Genomic DNA, 5,551 nt, shown 5'->3' with positions numbered 1-5,551 from the left:
CTAATGACCAGTGATGATGAGCATTTTTTCATAAGTTTGTTGGCTGCATAAATGTCTTCTTTTGAGAATATCTGTTCATACCCTTCACCCACTTTTTGATGGGGTTGTTTGCTTTTTCTTGTAAATTTGTTTAAGCTCTTTGTAGATTCTGAATATTAGCCCTTTGTCAGATGTATAGATTGCAAAAAATTTTCTCCCATTCTGTAGGGTGCCTGTTCACTCTACTGATAGTTTCTTAGTTTTTTTTTCTGTGCAGAAGCTCTTTAGCTTAATTAGATCCCATTTGTCAATTTTGGCTTTTGTTGCCATTGCTTTTGGTGTTTTAGTCATGAAATGAAATCTTTGCCCATGACTACGTCCTGAATTGTATTGCCCGGATTCTGGGATATTTATGGTTTTAGGTCTTATATTTAAGTTTTTAATCCATCTTAAATTAATTTTTGTATAAGATGTAAGGAAGAGATCAGTTTCAGTTTTCTGCATATGGCTAGTGAGTTTTCCCAGTGCCATTTGTTAAATAGGGAATTCTTTCCCCATTGCTTGCTTTTGTCAGGTTTGTCAAAGATCAGATGCTTGTAGATGTGTGGTGTTATTTCTGAGGCCTCTGTTCTGTTCCATTGGTCTATATATCTGTTTGGGTACCAGTATTATGTTGTTTTGGTTACTATAGCCTTGTAGTATAGTTTGAAATCAGGTAGCATGATGTCTCCAGCTTTGTTCTTTTTGCTTAGGATTGTCTTGCCTATTTGGGCTCTTTTTTCATTCCATGTGAAATTTAAAGTAGTTTTTTCCAATTCTGTGAAGAAAGTCAGTGGTAGCTTCATGGGGATCACACAGAATCTATAAATTACTTTGGGCAGCATGGACATTTTCACAATACTGATTCTTCCTATCCATGAACATGGAATGTTCTTCCATTTGTTTGTGTCCTCTTTTATTTCCTTTAGCTGTGGTTTGTATTTCTCCTTGAAGAGGTCCCTCACATCCTTTGTAAGCTGGATTCCTAAGTATTTTATTCTCTTTGAAATAATTGTGAATGGGAGTTCACTCATTATTTGGCTCTCTGTCTGTTATTGGTGTAAAGGAATGCTTGTGATTTTTGCACATTGATTTTGTATCCTGAGACTTTGATGAAGTTGCTTATCAGCTTAAGGAGATTTTGCGCTGAGACAATGGGGTTTTCTAAATATACAATCATGTCATCTGCAAACAGAGATAATTTGACTTCCTCTTTACCTAATTGAATACTCTTTATTTCTTTCTTTTGTCTGATTGCCCTGGCCAGAACTTCCAATACTATGTTAAATAGGAGTAGTGAGAGAGGGCATCCTTGTCTCGTGCCAGTTTTTGAAAGGAACACTTCCAGTTTTTGCCCATTCAGTATGATATTGGCTGTGGGTTTGTCATCAATAGCTCTTATTACTTTGAGATACGTTCCATCAATACCTAGTTTACTGAGAGTTTTTAGTATAAAGGGCTGTTGAATTTTGTTGAAGGCCTTTTCTGCATCTATTGAGATAATCATGTGGTTTTTGCCATTGGTTCTGTTTATGTGGTGTATTACATTTATTGATGAGCATATGTTCATCAATCCCAGGGATGGAGCTGACTTGATCATGATGGATAAGGTTTTTGATGTGCTGCTGGCTTCAGTTTGCCAGTATTTTATTGAGGATTTTCACATGCATGTTCATCAGGGATATTGGCCTAAATTTTTCTTTTTTTTGTTGTGTCTCTGCCAGGCTTTGGTATCAGGATGATGCTGGTATCATAAAATGAGTTAGGGAGGATTCCTTCTTTTTCTATTGCTTGGAAAAGTTTCAGAAGGAATGATACCAGCTCCTCTCTGTACCTATGGTAGAATTTAGATGTGAATCTCTCTGGTCCTGGGCTTTTTTTGGTTGGCAGTCTGTTAATTACTGCCTCAGTTTCAGAACCTTTTATCCTGGTTTAGTATTGGGAGGGTGTAGTTGTCCAGGAATTTATCCATTTCTTCCAGATTTTCTAGTTTACTTACGTAGAAGTGTTTATAATATTATCTGATGTAATTTGTATTTCTGTGGGATTGGTGGTGATATCTCCTTTATCATTTTTTACTGCGTCTATTTGAGTCTTCTTTCTTTTTTTCTTTATTAGTCTGGCTAGTGGTTTATTTTGTTGATCCTTTCAAAAAAACAGCTCTTGAATTCATTGATTTTTTTGAAGGGTTTTTTGTATCTCTATGTCCTTCAGTTCTGCTCTGATCTTAGCTATTTCCTGTTTTCTGCTAGCTTTTGAATTTGTCTACCCTTGCTTCTCTAGTTCTTTTAATTGTGATGTTAGAGTGTCGATTTTAGATCTTTCCTGCTTTCTCTTGTGGGCATTTACTGCTATAAATTTCCCCCTACATACTGCTTTAAATGTGTCCTAGAGATTCTGGTATGTTGTGTTTTTGTTCTCATTGGTTTCAAAGAACATCTTTATTTCTGCCTTCATTTCATTATTTACCCAGTAGTCATTCACGAGCAGGTTGTTCAGTTTCCATGTAGTTGTGCAGTTTTGAGTGAGTTTATTAATCCTAAGTTCTAATTTGATTGCACTGTGGTCTGAGAGACTGTTTGTGGTGACTTTTGCTTTTTTCACATTTGCTGAGGAGTGTTTTATTTTCAATGATGTGGTCAATTTGAGAACAAGTGCAATGTGGTTCTGAGAGAAATGTATATTCTGTTGATTTGTGGATGTAGATGTCTACTAGGTCCTCTTGGTCCAGAGCTGAGTTCAAGTCCTGGATATCCTTGTTAATTTTCTGTCTCATTGATCTGTCTAGTATTGACAGTGGGGTGTTAAAATCTCCCACTATTATTGTGTGGGAGTCTAAGTCTCTTTGTAGATCTCTAAGAACTTGCTTTGTAAATCTGAGTGCTCCTGTATTGGGTGCATATATATTTGGGATAGTTAGCTCTTCTTGTTGCATTGATCCCTTTACCATTATGTAATGGCCTTCTTTGTCTGTTTTGATCTTTGTTGGTTTAAAGTCTGTTTTATCAGAGACTAAGATTGCAACCCATACTTTTTTTTTTGCTTTCCATTTGCTTGGTAGATAGTCTATGTCTTTTAATTGGGGCATTTAGCCCTTTTACATTTGAGGTTAATATTGTTATTTTTGAATGTGATCCTTATGTTGTCATTATGTTGCTAGCTGGTTATTTTGCCCATTAGCTGATGCAGTTTCTTCATAGTGTCAATGGTCTTTACAATTTGGCTTCTTATTGCAGTGGCTGGTACCGATTGTTCCTTTCCATATTTAGTGCTTCCTTTAGGAATTCTTGTAAGGCAGGCCTGGTGGTGACAAAAATCTCTCAGCATTTGCTTGTCTGTAAAGGATTTTATTTCTCCCTCACTTATGAAGTTTAGCTTGGCTGGATATGAACATTTCTATCCTGAAACTACTTCTGAAGTTTTATCTAGAAGATGAGAAAACATTATTTGAAATATCACCTCAGCATATCAAGAAAAGCAAATGTCATTTAAGAAAGTGTGTAACCTATGATTTTAAAATTAATCTGGATTACATCTATTTTACCAAAGGTTACATTAATTTCAGCAAAATGCACAGACTTTGTCTATTACAGTGAGCTCAGATGTTAAAATTGGAGACACATACATTCACTTCACAGATTTGTCAGTATTAGCTGAGTGACTTTCTGCAAGTTCCTTTATCCTCCTGAGCTTTGGTGACTTATCTTTGAAATGGGGGTAATTCTCACTAAAAGACAGTTTATTTCCAAGGTTCTCCAAGTATTAAATTAGATAATAAATGTAAAATATGTTTAACAATGTGCCTGACATAATGAGCACTTACCAAACAGTATTATAGATGGTATAATGAAAATTATGATTAGTAACAATAATGTGTTATCATTACTACAACTTTCATCATTAATAACTTAGTAGTATGTTTTAAAGCATACTACTTGGATCCAGATATTCTGAGTTTAGCTGATGGTGAATGTCACCACCAGATTAGATTAGAGAGGACTTTTCTCCTCTATTTTGGGGAATAAACTGACTATTAAATTACATGCAATTCTTTATATATATATATATATATACACACACACACACACACACACACACATATATATATATATACACACACACACATATATATATATACACACACACACATATATATGCATTAGGAATGGAATTCTCAAACCAACATCTTTATTTTATCCAATGCTCTTAAATTAACATGTGTGCACTTACTATAATAGAGTATAATAGTTAATTTGTTTCTAAATTTATAAATTACATGCAATTCTTACTCTGATTTATAAGTTAAATTTTATCATAAATGATTAGTAAATGAGATCTCACTGTCAGCATGCTTTTCCAATTTCATTCAGCCTATGTAAATGAAACTTGATAGTAGGGAAATTTTTAACATCTTAGAAAACATCTTTATGTTTCCTGTTTTGATCATCACCATAAAGCTTGAAATAGATATAATTTTCCCATTCCACAGTTCTATAAGATGACAGGCAGGATAGTTTTATGTCTTTTCAGGGTCATTCAGATGGTAAGTAATGCCAATGGATTTTGAACATAGACCTTCCTTGTCCTAGCTGTTCTTTTCACTGTTGCTATGTTGACTGCATACAACTTCTTAGAACTTCTCAAATGGGGATCTCAAAAGACATATTTACTTAGCTGGGTGTGAAATTATAATCCCAACTCTTATGACTACAAATAATATTGTGTACTAGAATTATTAACATAATTCATAGGCATTTCAGACATGATTAACATGAGCTTCTTGCATTTTGAGGATTTTATTTACTTGTTTGTTTATTATAAACATAATCAGAACTGAAGTGTTTAGACATAATCACATACTGAACAGGGAAATAGTGAGTGTTGGCTATTGCATAGAATTTGACAGTGCTATATGCTGATGATTTTATAAAGAATGTATGGGTGTTAAGATGCACTGCATGTGAATTTGTTTTGCCATTTGTCCCTAGTTATTATTTCTCTCTCTCTCTCACTCCCCACCAATATTTTAGCACATCTATCTATGCATAGTAATAGCTTCCTGTTTCTTTGACAAAATATTTTTATCAGTATTAAGAGACAGTTAAAATGTTGGCTGCATAGTTATGCTGATAGAAATTACACTTGTGTATGTGTGCAAATATATACAAAAATATATAGAAAGGAAGAGTCAAATTAGATCCTCAAAGACTTCCAAAAGAAAAGAGAACAGAAATACATCTGAAATCTTGTGAACTTGAGTTTGTTTGGATAATAGAAAGATGACTCAGTACAGGTTTTAGGAAGACTAGCTTATCAATAAAATTTATTGAGCATGTTAGTGAATGGCTAGTTATGAATCTTCAGGTTGTTCAGATAGGATCAGAAGGCAAGGATAGCTAACTTAGTTACTTTTTAGCCTTTTAAAAATGTTTGCATTAGAAGTCTGAGAGGCTTATATGCAGTTAGTTAAAAATCCATTGTGTCTTATTTCCATAATATGGAAGAGAATTTAAATTCTTTTTTTTTTTTTTTT

Source organism: Colobus angolensis, unplaced genomic scaffold (genome assembly GCF_000951035.1).
Source record: "Colobus angolensis palliatus isolate OR3802 unplaced genomic scaffold, Cang.pa_1.0 Scaffold5, whole genome shotgun sequence".
Classification (NCBI taxonomy): domain Eukaryota; kingdom Metazoa; phylum Chordata; class Mammalia; order Primates; family Cercopithecidae; genus Colobus; species Colobus angolensis.
This window is presented reverse-complemented; position numbering follows the sequence as displayed.